General features: G+C 33.0%; 1 protein-coding gene across 1 annotated transcript in view; it reads right to left on the minus strand.

Annotated features, from left to right (window-relative positions):
- Positions 1-15,878, minus strand: part of Sema1a (semaphorin 1a) — a 150,191-nt gene that overhangs the window by 132,485 nt on the left and 1,828 nt on the right. The gene's annotated exons all lie outside the window — the stretch shown is intronic.

Genomic DNA, 15,878 nt, shown 5'->3' on the forward strand with positions numbered 1-15,878 from the left:
AGGAGAAGGAGAAGGAAAAAGTACTTGAAAATTCAAGCAACGTACTAAATGTATTTACGATCTGCTCAATCAATTGAGGAAATATTTTGTGGCCAGCCAATGGGGGTCATCAATTAAGGGCAATAAAAAACCATAACTTTAAGAGCAGCAAAGATATTGGAAAATAAAATGAGTTCAAAAAGGAAACCAAGGGGAAAATTGGGAAAACCTACACATAAAAATTAAATAATAAAACAAGCCGCATTCTGAGAGTAACCGGAAAGTAAACAATTTTTATAACATAACTAGGTGAGAGTGAGTTAGGTAAACAGAGTGTCACATCATAAATGTCACGGACACATTTTCCTTATTTTTGTGTAATACTTTTTTTTTGCTTTAGAGCTGCAACCATAAATTTTTATTTCGCTCTTCAAGAGTTCCAAAGCAGCAACAAACAAATAATAAAAAAAATCCAGGCAGAAGCGAAAATGTTGAGCAGGGTCAATGGTATCCAAAAAAAGAGGTCGTAGATATTTTATTTCCTTGCTAAGGTTGCACGAAATATTCGCCACCCCCCAACTTTCCAACTGGGAGAAAAACTCATAAATCACTTAATCACATAATTAGAATGTAGGGAGCAACGAAAAAAAAAGAAATAGAATTGATTTACGAGATTTTGAATGCGAATTATTGTGCGAGTCGTCGTCGCGTGCTTGGGATTATTTACTAACTTTCAACCCCAAAAAATAAGGAAAGAAAAAACTCCACCATGAGATTGCATAATAGTTGTGTTGTTCTGTTCATTATATGGAATGCAAATTGGCAACTCATGCCCGGGGGTTGCCGCCACAAAACAGAAGGGGGGCGAAAAATGCAAATTGATGGATGGTGGATGCAACACTGAATGCGGCATCCACATTTTTCCCAAGGGAGGAACCACCATTGGAGGTGGTGCCACAAAAGGGGTGTGATTGTTGAAGTATGGATCAAATTTCAAGGTGATTTGAAAAACGTTTGCAAAAGGTATACTATGCAAAATATATTTAGATACTAATAAAAGAAATAGAAACTTAAGAACATTATGTATTTCAGTTTTATAAGGAGATATAGAACAACAAAGCACTTAAATAAAATAGTTAATGGGATTTATCTGCTTAAAATTCCCAACTAAGAATTCCATGAGCAATTACTAGTCTTTGGGTAACATCTTAAGTGTAAAGTAGTTACTGAATTTATATGAATTAAATCAACAGTCTCAGAAATCTAGTTATCAAAAAGTTTTTATAACAATTCACTTTTTTTTTGTTAAAAATAACTCTAAAATTTTAAGTAAAATATTTCCTAAAGTTCCTATCGACTTCAAGACAAGAAACTACCTCAAAAAACATTACTCTCACCACCGAGGATACTCATTATATTTTCCCAAGATCCATTGTCCTCGATAAGACAAGTTAAAATAAATAAAAAGGGACATACTACATTTAGTTTCCTAAAATATATTATTACAATATTCAATTTTGTACTGTTGAAAAAGTCTAACATTTTAAGTTAATTTTTCCCTAATAAAAGAAACTACCTCAAAAAACATTACTCTCACCACCTAGGATACTCATTAAATTTTCCCAAGATCCGCTGACCTCGATAAGACTAGTTAAAATAAATAAAAAGAGACATACTACATTCCCAACCAATCGAAAGGACATCACTCTAAAAAGGATGATAACGCCGCAGATGATGGCACGTGCTTATATTATGGCAAATATTCCTGCCCCGCCTGGCAGATCCTGTCGCAATCGAAAAACTCGACAGCAAGAAGCAACATCAACATGAATTTCCACAACTTTTTTTAGGGGGAAGGGCTGTCAAAAGTCAAAGTAAGCCGACAGACGGCAAAATAGAAGGCGAGCTGCGAGTTGCGAGTGGGAAATAAATAAGACCCAAAAGGTTTTGAGGTACGTGACACCGCTGGATTGCCTCCACAGTTCACCACTTGGCTGGCCACCCTTCGCTCCGTTTTTATTCCTGCATCCTGCATCCCTTTAATCTCGTTTGACTCGAGGGCTTTGCAAACAGTTGACATCGATAGAAGTTTTCCTTTTTCATTTTACGCTCTAAGGATCATTTCCAAAGGGGGTTGCTTCGTTGGTTCCTGGGTTGGTTGGTGTGTGCCCTTGTCATAATCGTTTATGGCAACCGGTTGTCCCAGTCCTGTTGGTCTCTAAAGGTCTCTAAAGTCAGTCACTGACTCATTGGGAATGTTCATTTACACCCTTAGTATTAACCTTTTTTTTTAAGGCCAGCATTTTATTTTGAATATTCAAAAAAGAAGTCTTTACTAATTAAGCTAGTAATTAATGGACGTTTATTTCCTTCTCTATAATTGGGAACTGTTATAGATCGAAAGGTCTTAGAAAGGATATTATCAAAACATTGAAAACAAACGAAATATCATAGAACTTAGTTATCTTTTCCTATATCTTAATATTTACAAAATATAACCCACAAACTTCTATATATATTTTTGAAGATCTCTTGAAAACATTGTTATTATAATAAATAAAAATAAATGATCTGTGGGGTTAGCATTAGTTATAACATAAACTTCATGTATTATGTCTCAAAATAATATTAGCAATACTACAATACTCTTATTTCACAATAATATATTTTAAATTTATTGGTTTATTGAGTTTAGCTAAGAATTCTTCTAAAAAGTACCGAAACTAAAGCCAATGGCATCCCATAAATGTGAAAAAAAATTTAAACCCTTGGATTTGGTTAGACAAAAAATTCAAAATAATTTATAGACGTGATTCCAACTTTACTATGTTAATAATTAATAACAAAATAATGTTTTAAGGCCTCTAAAAATCTAGAAATATTTATTAAATCTTATCATTTATCGAAAATTACCACAAATAGTAAAATAAAATCCCTAACCACTAGTTCATCGTCCTTTCCAGGACCATTTTTCCAGTTGTGTTGTTAATTCCTTTTTGGGGGCTGTCCTTATTTCAAGGCGTTCCTGGCACGCACACACGCATGCCTCGCCCACTCTTTTCGCATTTTCTTCCTCTCTCTATTCTATTTCCTTTTCCCCTCTGGATCCCACCTCCCCCCGCTTCTGTTAACACTGTGTTTTTTTATTGCACCATAAATTTAATATTTTTATGTAATGTTTGTATAACGTATACACGCTTTTACTACCCTCCTTGTGGCATGGCCATGTCCTTGCACCCTCCTCGCCATTTCCCTATTTTTGGGTCCAAACACACACTCACACACATACAAAAATGGAAAAATTCACAACATGCAAGAAGCGCGCGCCCTTGGCTTTTCCTCTGCCTCAACCACACCCCCCTCAAGCCGCCCGCCTTGGAAAAATGTTTGCTCCTTGAAAGTGTCGCCAGCGCGTGCCATGGGAATTTTCTTTTCCTTTTTTCCCTTCGCCTTTGTTTTTGCAAAAATCTGACTGCGAAATAAGTGGGTGGGTTTTCTGTTGTCATTTCTTGAATGTTTGAGTTTTTTGTTTGCACCTCCTCGCAAGTCCTTGCTCCTCTGTCTTTCTCTCTGTCTTGAAGCCCAATCAAAAAATCTGACTTTCGTCAGACAGCCAACAAAAATTGGAATCTTTCAAAAATCGTCGTGTGTCATTCGAAGGAAATGTGAAAAAAATGTGAATAAATTTCAAGTATTTTTTGCCAAGTCACATTAGAAATTAATGAAATGGATTTATGTTTGTGGAGGGAACTACTTTCAAAAAGATTTCATAACAAAACTAATGGAATTTCTGGATAATATATTAAAAATATTATATATTCTTTAAATAAAGTTTCTTATTTTATTGTAAATTTATATCTAAAATTACCATTTACCATTATTTCCAGATACCCAAAAAATACCTTTACTTAGGCTCCATTAATATTGTCATCAAAATATTTACCTGCAAAGAGAGAGTGAATGAAAACAGGTTAGTAAATTAAATTAAATAACACTAAAGCCGGTGAGAATAAGTGTATACACTCAAGAATAAATACATTTTATTTTATTTTTTTATTTTTTTTGAAGCAGCGATACGCATCAAGTCAAACCTGATATTGCAATTTCCCTAATGGCTCACGCAGAACCTTTAAAAAGAAATTACCCATCATATTTACTTAGGATATGCGATGAACGCAAAGAAAAAAAGAATGAAAATAAAGAAAAGCGAAGGGAAACCCATCACAAAGCCTCGCCTTCTTGTCGCACACAACTCGCATACGAAATTACGAATTCCCACGGCATATTCATCCCGAATGACAGGCCAAGGAAAATGTGCCGCCAAACACTCTTCCCGTCCATCGTCAAGCCATCAAAGTGAAAGACGACACCCTCTCTCTTAACCAAAGCTAAAGCGAATCGAACTAAGCCAAAACCAAATCGAAAACACTCAGCAAAAAAAAAAAACACCAGAGATAGTACAGTGGTTACTCATTAATTGGTAATTAAATTTTATAAAGGTCATTATGTAGATTGTGGAATAATCAAACAATTTAGAAGAAAAACTGGAAAGCAAATGATATATGTATATGTCAAGAGAAGTTAAAGTATTGAGGAAAGTATTTGAAAATTATAGAATATTTTATACTAGAACTCGAGAAACCTGCATGGTTTTGTAATCCCTTAATGTTTACCAAAAACTCTTTAAACTCTAAAAAAAAAAATGGAATCATGTATATATATACACTGAAAACACATCACTCTCACGATTTCCCAAATTTTCACCAAATACATAAGAAAACCCAATATAAATAATAAACAATAACAATTAAAACTCTAAATACTTTTCTCCTACACAGTTTGAATCCATTTTTACTAGTCTTAAGACCCAATACAAAATAAAATATAATACAAAGATAGGATTAAGTTGTCAAAAGGCCACTTATATTAAAAACTTCATTTATATATTTATTTACAAAAAAGAAACACACTTAGTCATACAATAAATCCGATTAAAATATTATCCCCATCTCGGTATTACAGTTTCCGTCAGAAGCTTAAAACGAAGTGAAGGAGTCATTTTCGACCCTATAAATCATATATATTCTTAATCAGCATCAACAGGCGAGTCGATCTAGCTATGTTCCACAAAAATTTAATTTTTTCAAAATTTGAACATTTTTTTTTTAATAAGATTCTATAAAAAAAAAATGTTAAAAATTATAATTTTTTTCATATTAAACTGAGTATGCAGATTTATTAACCTAACAAAAACAAACATAGAAAAGTTTTCCGAATTAAAATTATGCTTTTTTGGCTTAGTTATAAGATTTTTAATTTATTAATTTGTCAAAAAAAATTGTCATATACAAATTTCGATAAATATCGATTAAAAAATCACGAATATTTTAATCTTAGTTATGATAAATTTCCGATTCAAGGCTATAATTTAATTGAAAACTTTAAGGATACATAAACTTTGGCTTTCCTAAGTCTGTTTACTTTCTTGGTTTTTAATTAAAGTAAAATCTACCTTAAATTTTAAATAACTTAAATATATTTTTACCAAAATGTTAGTAAAGTAAATACATTTGAAAACCCAATCCTAACTTAGCGATTTTAATGCTGTATGTTGTTTTCCATCCCACCATCCTAAACCCAACTTAACCATTAGCGATACCCCAACAACAATAAAGGGAAATCAATAAATCACGTGGAAAAAAAGGACAAAAAGAAGAAAACACAAAATCGAATGTGCCGCCTTTGCCTCTAAATGATCGAATGTAATGTCCCAAAGCCACTCGCAGTGTCGATAAAATAAAGAGAGACTCGGGAAGGTGAACGAAATCAATTTCAATAAATTTCCAACAAAACAAAGCCAAGAATTATGTGTTCGTGTGTAAGCAAGAGTGTTATCTGGGTGAAGGAGCAGTTAAAGAAGGGGTTTCATCAAGGAGAAGGGGAAGTTTGACCACCGACAAAAGCCTCTTAGTATGCAAATCGAGACTTTGGGCTACATTAAGTGAGTGAATCATACTGAGAGCGCTCTTCTGGCAGCAGCAGCATCTCAAGATGCCGATAATTTATGCTGTAATAATTAAGCAGCATCCAAGGGAGACCCAGAGACCCAAGCCAAATGACAGCCAGCTGTCTTGGGGAAGATATGGGGGATATATCTCGACGGAAATGTGGCCGGTAATACCACACACTCCCGAATATAATACATACATATTACAGGCGGCACCACGCCGAGCTTCAAGCAGCAGGAGATAAAGTCAGGGTGGTGCAGGAAGAGGGGGTTTGTGGCATCAACCACACATTGTCAGCTGATGACATAACCAAAAATCCAAGGGAAAACTTTGGGTGGAAAATAGGGAGAAGCACTATAGGGGATAAAAGCAATTTAAATTTGCTAAAACAATTAAGCAAAAAAAGGATATTATATACCCTTTTTTCAAGTATTCTTTGTAGGGTCATTTTATTATTTATTTATGCTTTCTTATTTAGTCAATCATTGAATTTAGCTCTATAAAAATGAATAAAAGAGGTATCCCTGCAACTTTATTTTTTAGTTTTTTGTAAACTTTCCTTGACAACAACGAGACAAAATGAGTGAAAACAATTTGACTGATGACGAGGCTCCTACTTGCTACTACTACTACTACTCTTACTACTGTTTCTGAGTAAATTTCATTTGTGTGGCTGAAAAGTTGACTTGATGCACTTAGTTGTTGCACTTGCAATTGAAATTTTAGCAACAAGACGACAACCAACTGAGAGCAGGTCGTCTAAAGGAGGAGGGTCGTCGTCGTCTCTTTCGCATTGTCTCTGGGAATTGAATTGAGCTGAGTGACTGCATGAGTGACTCGAGTGTCAGATGCCAGGGCTTTGATTGATGAAGATGAAGACATTTTCCGTTTGGCCGGCGATGACGACGACTGCGGCACAATTTGCACTGGAGTACAATCCTGCCCAGATGCCCAGAGAGAGACAGATGCAACGGCCACAGTGGACTGCACTTGACCAGTGGACGACCACCGTCGTGGTATGTGCCACAGCTATGGACAGTAGCCACCATCCACCAAAGTCACCAATTTTCTCCTTCCCACCAAAACGCCAGAGGAGCTGTCAACGTTCCTGACCCCCAACCTCGTTTCCATTAAGTCCCGAATGTTGCAATGATAGGAGTAATAGTACGAGCACAGTGGTTTTAAATTGTAAAAAAGACTCTTAAAATTGGGAAACATTAAGAAAATTATACCCAAAATCAATATAAGCTAAGTTTTCTTTAATCTATTAGTACGAACTATTTAATATTTGTGATTTAAGAAAGAAAAAAGGTTCACAAAGACTTTCTATTTAGCAGTAAACAACAGCCTAGTAGATCTAGACATTGCTTATGGATCAGCATCAAAAGTCTAGTAGATCAAGACAAGTCAAACTAACCCAAAAGATACATAGAAAGTCTATAACTCAACTAAAAAAATATAAGCTTAGGAAAATTATAAAAACACGATCACAATTTCATGTCTTTTTCCACCTCTCTGAACCACTGTGGAAAATTGACTGTCAGCGGTCTGAGTTACCTTTTGGCCTCCGCAAAACTTCACAACAGAGAACATTGACAACAACCAACAACAACAACAACACACACTCACACACACACAGTCAGCAAACGTTGGCTGCATCAACTAAGATGCCATTAACGGTGGTCCACCCGCTCATTACCAGAGTCCCAGGATCCAAGAAGTCCAGCCGCAGTTCAAATGAATTTAATTGAAATTTCAAACTTGTCAAGCAGATACATCGCACCAACACACTGAACCCAGCAATACACAGAAAACAATTGAATTTCTATAAAAAATGATACTAGAAGAGGAACTTTCTGCTACAAACAATAGTAATTTTATGATATCCTTAAAGGGTATTATAACTTAACTCAGAAGCTTGTAATCATGTGAAGTAGTCATTTCCGACCCTATAAATCATGTATATTCTTAATCAGCATCAACAGGAGAATCGATTTAGCTATACCCGAATAAAATTGTTTTTTTTTTTCAAAATATTGAAAATTTTATAAGGGGTTACATCGTTAAAATTGTCAAAAATGAACAAAAAAAAAACATTTTTTTAAATTTTCAATTGAGTATGCAGTTTTATTAGCCTGAGAAAAACTAACATAGGAAAGCTGTCCGAATTGAAATTAGTTAGTTTTTGGCTAAGTTACGATTTTTTTAATCTTCAATTTGTTGAAAAATTGTCCTATAAAAATATTGAAAAAAATATCGATTAAAAGTTTTTTATTTTTTAAGCTTATTTACATATGATCGATTTCCAATTCGACCCAAAAACTCAACTGCAAACTGCTTGGCAATATAAACTATGGCCTCCCAAAGTAATTTCCCTTTCTTGTTATGAAATCAAAATACATACAAATCAAATAAACCCCAAAAATCTACAATACATTAATAAAACCTTATTAAGCTGCTTAATAGTTTTTTAAATTATTATAAATTCTATTTCAGCATTCCTTTATTTTCATAGTGTAGCGATTTTCTAGACTGATACTACGAGGAATGCAATGGCTGGCGGGGAAAAGTGCCAGAATAGGGGCGTTTTTCGGGAGGAGAGGGTGAAATTGGAAAGCCGCATCCGGGGCAGTCAAGTGCTGCGAAATGTGAAAAAGTAAATAAGTTTTCGCCGCCGTTGCACTTTTAATGTTTTCCTGGCAACATCTGGCCAAGACTTCCACTGTCCACCTACCCCTCTGGCTCATCAACCCCTTCAACGCAGAAGTGTCATCCAGTGTACGTAACTTTTTAAAAGAAAAGTTTCCCATTTGCTGAGGCTTGTCGTCTTTTCCTTTGGCTTTCCTTCTACATTTTCAGATTTTTTTTTAGCCCCTACCTTTCCTTTGCTTGGGTCCTTTTTTTCTATTTTTTGTAAGTAGCTAGCCCAAAAAATTTTGCGGGACTTTGTATAAAATTTGTTGAGTTACTTGATACCTTTTCTTTAAAAAGGACAGGGAAGAATTTTTTACATATATATTTTAAATGTCAAGTAATTAATATTCACATTTTTAACTTTAACTTGCTCTAGGGAAAGTGGGTCTTTTATATAAGTATAATTTTCTTTCTAACATGCTAATATTTACTTATACAGCTTCCAATTAATCCAAATAAAAATGCTTTGAATATCAACAAAAGAATAAATCTTAAGGTATTTAATAATTAAATATATCAAAAATATTTCTCAACTTTATAAATAATGAAACATAATTCGGTGGTATGTTTTATTACCTCCTAAATTAAGAAATCAAATATCGTTTAAAATTCAATTGAATAATCACCAAATGTGAAAACCTCTAAGCCAGTGTTGTTCTTGGCCAATTGGCAAGGAACAATTTATTGTTATTAGATTTTGCTAGGACAACATTTGGTGACCTTAATGGTCCATAGATTGGCACAACATGTGTCACATCCAAATCTATTTCCAAACAAAATACACACAGGAAGAGTGGGAGGAAAGGCGCTCACATCTGGAAGCATTTAAGTGTTAATTTTATAACTTTTTGCTTAACAAATTGAGCCTCCATTAGAAAGGAGGAAGAAACAATAAAAAAAAATACTACCACAAGCCGGTGCAGGATTTTCGGCAGGAGAAGCCTGGCAAAGGCGGCATTTACATTTTCAATTTAAATTTGAATTTCAATTTTAATTGAGATGAAATAGACCAAATGAAGCTCAATTCTCTTTCCCCTCATATTTTATTTATGCACACAATTTTCCATCTTGGCGCTTTCTGGCCCCTCCTCAGCCTTAACCCAATTATGCTCAAATTACCAAGCGCAAGCAAAGGGGACGCTCATGGGTTAAATGCGGTGGCGCTGCCCCAGGCTAACCAACAAAAAAAAGCAGAGAAAAAAAAACGATGGAAAAGAAAATTCCCTGCAACGATTCCGAAAAAGAAAAAGTTCAATTTGCAGCTGTCGCAACTTTCAAACGTTGAGTGCACTTTAACCGTAGAAAATCCACCCAAAACCCGAATATCCTTCCCTTTTTTGGGGGTTGTTTCCTCTGTTCACTCATCATGCAAATGAGGGTATTGCATTAAGGGAATATATATATATGTTTTTTCGGGGGTTAGACCCTTTCTTTTTGTGTATGTTCTTCGTTGTTAATGATGCTTGTGGCAAATAATCGACGTTGTTTTTCATTTCGCAAAGAGGTCTACAAGCCCTTTTTGCATTGCTCATTTGACAGCTTGAAACATTTCACGAAAATATATTTCAAGAACCTAATTTTTATGAAGTATCTTTTATGAATAAATGAAAAGTTCTATAAGCAAACTTTAAACATTGAAAAATATAAAAAAAAAACCTCAAGGTTCCTCAAGGTTAAGGTTTCTGCAGAAAGTGCCACTAAAATTCCCAAGTTCTAATTCGGAGACTCAAGTTTATTCACAAAACTGCATTATTTTAATAAAAAAGCACAAATTTTGCACTTCATTTCTTCACTGTATTTAATTCCCCTAAAAATAAGTTTATAAATATCAACAGCGATTAAAAATATCATGAAAATCTCTTTACCATAACCTGCTAATATAATCGTAAACATAAAAATTTTCAACTCTGGAATAAAGCGAACTTGTGCGGGGAGGTTAAAAGGATTTTTCATAATTCGCACCATCCATAATTTATAATATCAATAAATGTGGAAGAAAAATCGCGGATGAAAAATAATAAACCAAGTATAAAGCAAACTCCATGAAAATTGTATGCAAATAAGAGGCGAAAAGCAAAATATATGCATTTAAATATATATACATATATAATATATACGAATATATGTATGTATATGTATAAATGGATGCGGTAAAAAATGGCAAACATTGAATTTTTAATTGCTGGAAATTTGTGTTCTTTGGTTTTTATGGTTTTAATGCCAAATTCGCTGGGTGTCTGTGTTTATACGGCTGAAAATATATATATGTATATATATATATATATATGTGTATGTATGTATGGATATGTGTTTGTCCATTTGCGTTTATTTATTTTGAGCCTTTTTATCGCAGTTTCACCACGCTCAGACTCAGACTGAGACCCCGCCCTCAAACTCCCCCTTTATCCATTCAAATTATTAACTGCTTTTTATACGAATTTCGTTTTTCACTATTACCAAGTTTTTCTTCCCATGCATTTCTCATATTTTTCATAATAACTAAATTCTTCATGTTAAAAATAAAGAATTTTAATGAAAAATTGTCATACACTTTGTTTCTGTGAATGGATAAATCAATGATTATAAAGAAAAAGGGAATATTAAATGCTGCTTTTATAGTTTAATTAAAAGGTATATATTTAAATGTAGGGTATGCAAATAAACAATAAAGTAAAAAAGCATTTACACACACATATAAGCACGGTTTTAATTAGAGCATCAATTTAAGCCATGTAAAAATCAATAAATAATTTAATAAAATACAAATATGTGCAAGCAAAAGAGAACACACGAAAAATTAAATTAACAAACGCATGAACAAATTGTAATTTCCACTTGATGTGGTTTTCACTGTACCCGAGAGCATTAGGAATTGCAATCCTTTTGGGTTTTCCCCTCTCCAACCCAATGTAATTTGTCAATTGAATTTATTTTTGTTTCTATGCTATTTGAGTTCAATTTGAAATTCAAACCATTTAAATAATTTATAGAAACATGTATGAAATATTTATAATGTACATTATTATGTAAATGTTGTACATTTTAACAATAGTATTAGCAGATTTAGTTTTAGACTTTTATGAACCTCAGTAATGCATTAATTTGATTTAATTTCAAAGTTCGCTTCGAACTTGATAAAAAAAAAGTATTTATAATTGCTAAACATGAATTAAAGCTCACTGATAATAATATTAAACAGGTTTATTGAAAAGTAAGCTATTAAAAAAAACTGTAGACACTCCTTTTGTTGTTTGCTCACTTGTTCAATTAACTTTTCACACGCGACTGGGCCTAAAAGGTTAACGTCAGGAGATTGAGGGAATTAGGGCCAAAAGGGAAAAGCTATTTAATGCAAAAAATTGTAATTATAATTTAATTAAAAACTTAATCACATTTTTAGTGTTTTAATTGGGTGAGGAATTTTTTTTTAATGTTACATGAAAACTCGAATTGCAACTTTATTGTTTCGCTCAACTCCATTGTCGATTATCAGAATTTTTATACGGGCAGAAAACAAAACTTATTATCAGTCAATATATACAAAAAAAATGCGTTATCCTTAAACCATAGACAACTATTTATAATTGTGTTTTGTAATTGTTGCATTTATTGTTTCGCTTTTCGGTACTTAATTATTTGATTTTTAGGGAATGAAAACAATTGGTTAGATTAGACAATAAGTTAATCAAGAGAGACAAGGAAAAATAAATAAAAATAAATAAAGACATATAAATCATGTAAAGAATTCCTTTTTAAATAAGTTCCCCTAAATAATCAATAATTTATTCTTCTTTTTAATTAAACAAAAATCCATTTTCCCCTCCTAAAACCTCCAAGTTTATCCAAATCGAAGTAGGGAGTGTTTCCCTGACTTGAGTGTCAATGAAAGCCGTCATTAAATCAATCATTTTTGGTGAGTCACACCACTTGCGGGTCTTAATTTGGTCAACACGGCAGGTGACGAATATTTTATTAATTTCATTTTTTTTATACCTTTACATTGTGCCTTGTTTGTTTTTTCTCTGTGCTTCAAATTTATTGATGTTTGTTCTGCTTTCTTGTTTACCCGAAAATTCATTTTATTTTGTTTGCGTGGTATTTTATATTAGCAAAAGTTGACATAGAAGAATTGATGATAATCAAATAAATGGTATATGCCACGATTTTTCTAACCTTGAAATAATCGATATAGTCCTTGGGCTTGTGTCCTTTCAATGTGACTTAGTTTCTTAATTAAGTAAATTTTGTTTGCAGATTGAAATGCTATAGATAGATTGATAGTTTCAACTGGAAATTTAATTACATTATACAAATGTAATTAATATTTAAGCATTCGATACTGATTGGTTATTGGAAAGAAATCCTTGTTATATATTGATTTTTATGTGCTCAACAGTATTTTATAATCTTATAAATGTATCAAGCTTGATTCTAAAATCAAACAAATAAAGGCAAATACGTATAGAGGTAAAGTACCTAGTGCATCTTGATTAGTCAAGGCACACTCATAGGGCATCCATTGTTATTTCAGGGATTTTTCTGTGGATGTTTTTGTGCTATAAATTCTGGTAAAAGTAACTATAACTGCAAAGGATATTATTCAGATTACAGAAGCAGCAGGATAGAAAAAAAGGAACTACCAATAAGCACTTGGAAAAAGAGATTTCTTTAGTAAAAAATATAAACAAAACGATAAAGTTGTAACACGCATTTCAGTTTATTACTGAAATCTTTATATACATTTATATATGTATGTTAAGAAAATTAATTCACAATAAGAATTGACATTGAAAATGCCCAATTCTTTTTCCCATTTTTGTATTATTCGAAATTGTTTCTTTGTCATTTTATATATAAATAAATATATATAATAATATAATAATGATATATATTTTTTTTTATTAAAATTTCATGTTTTTCCCACAGTGCTCGACTAGAAAACAAGCAAACAGGATTTAGGCCGTAAAATAATTCATGAATTTATTGAAATTTATTAGCATAAGGATGGAGGCTTCTTGCTATGCATTGGGGTGTTGGATAAACCAGAAAGAAAATGTATCTTGGGGAAGCCAACTTGTATTTTGTTGCCCTGCTACTGCCAACTTACAGTCTGGCCGAGATGAAATCGTAGAAATTGAATAGAATTGGTTCAGGGTGGGGGCAAATGGCAATCGATATGCGTATCAATGGATAGCAAAACGAGGCAAAAAACAGATAAAAGTATCGACAGACAACAAAGCAAAAAGCAGAGCATTGCCAGACAACTTATACAAATAGCAAACATGGCAAAAAACTAAAAAAAAAAAAAAGAATATAAGACCAGAATGAGAGCCAACAAAATACCCAACCAACCAGTTAGATAGAAAAAAAAAAAGGAAAAAGAAAAACAGTGCCCAGGAAGTCAGTGAAGATATGCTAACCACTGTTAGTTTTATTGGGAAATGTACTAAAAAAAATTAGCAAAAATTTATTAAAATAATATTAAAACAATGTTTAACATTTCCGAACTTTAAAGTGCTTAAAAAGTAAGCCAAAAAACCGCCTCAGGCATTTCAATTAATATTTTGCTAGTTCTTTTTTATTTCTTATAAAAACATAATTTCTTTTTCCAATAAATAAATAAAAAACATATAGAAATATACAATTTATAGGTGGCTGTTCTAGACAATTTGATAAGTTAAATTTATGGTTACTATATATCACATTTTTTGGCACTGACACTGGCAATTATTTTCACATTTTCAGTTTTTTAGTGACATTTTTTTTGGTACACATTGTATATGCCTCTTTGCCTGTTAATCGATCTACATGCTGGTCCGTTCATCCAATATCATGGATAGTGATGACTTACAGCACGACTTTGGCTTTCCCAGTTCTCAATGTGGATTTTCCACCTCCCACTGAGCTCAACACCACCCGCACATTCGACTTAAATGTAACTTTTCCTTCCAAGGCAATGCCATTGTTGTTGTTGTTGCGCTTTTCCTTGGGTCTTTCTTTATATATATATATATTTGTGTATCTTAAACGCGTTTCGTTGTATCTACTTAAGGCAGCTTAAATATTTGTGTAACATAATACAAAACATACGGGCTTCTTTGGTTATACTTAGATACATAGCTTAGATACTACATTAGCTGGGAGTGAAGGCAGAAGGAGGCTTAAAGGCAAAAGTCCCCGGGCTGAGCTTAACCACAGTCGGGAACCAAACAGGAATTGCACCATGGGAATATAATCATTAATTTTCAAGTAGTTACAGGTAATAAGAAATTATTGAGAAAAGTAAATTGTATCCCCCATTAAATTTGATTCTTTTCTATGAAATATAATATATCAAAGTCCAAATAATCTATGTAAAAACTCCGAATAAAAGCTACAAAACGTTATTAAATAAAACATGAAAATAATACCATTAGGATAATCGCTGGGGATTAGTGTATCGGTCTATCTAATAGACTAAAACCTTCAAAAGAGATGACGATGACCCATGCCAGAGATTTAAAATATATCACGCAGCGATAACAATGGAAATAGGAGATGAAGAACAGAAACGGATAAATGGAAAAAATAACAAATTAAAACTGGAAAATCGGTAACCTATCTAATTGATATGCATATAAAAACAGATAGAGAAAAATATGTTCTTCATTCTTAATTGATTCAGCACGCGGTTTCTTACAAAGAAAATATCTAGAAACTTAAATCAGATATCTAAAACATATTTTCTTGCTAAATTTACCACAACTAAACACATTTTGTGTTGCCTTTCTTGTTCTCAAATTAGGATTCAAATTATCCTTATCTTTTATTTTACTTTATGTATGTTGTGCGGTCTGAGTGTAGTGGCATCTTAAGTGGTCTGTTTGCCTTTGTTACTCCGATTGTACTATCATCTGTTCCACTGTGCCGGGTATCAGCATGCTTTGTTTACATTTCAAATGGAAATTGCTCTGTTTTGTATCTGTATCTGTGTATCTGTATCTGTACTCAACTATCTCCTGCTGTGCGAGTGTGTTTTGGGTCTTCGTCTGCAAAATGCATTTCTCCTAATGAGTCGAACTCTATGTCTGTTCCATTTGACTTGGGCAAATAGATATCTAAAGCGAAAATAGTTTCTCTACCTAAATCGATTTATTTGGCTCCCAAAAGGACATCGTAAGGGATAAAACGTGATTCAAATATAGATTGCCTGGCATG

This window comes from Drosophila serrata, unplaced genomic scaffold, assembly GCF_035046125.1.
Source record: "Drosophila serrata isolate PLE 108 unplaced genomic scaffold, ASM3504612v1 contig_240, whole genome shotgun sequence".
Taxonomy (NCBI): domain Eukaryota; kingdom Metazoa; phylum Arthropoda; class Insecta; order Diptera; family Drosophilidae; genus Drosophila; species Drosophila serrata.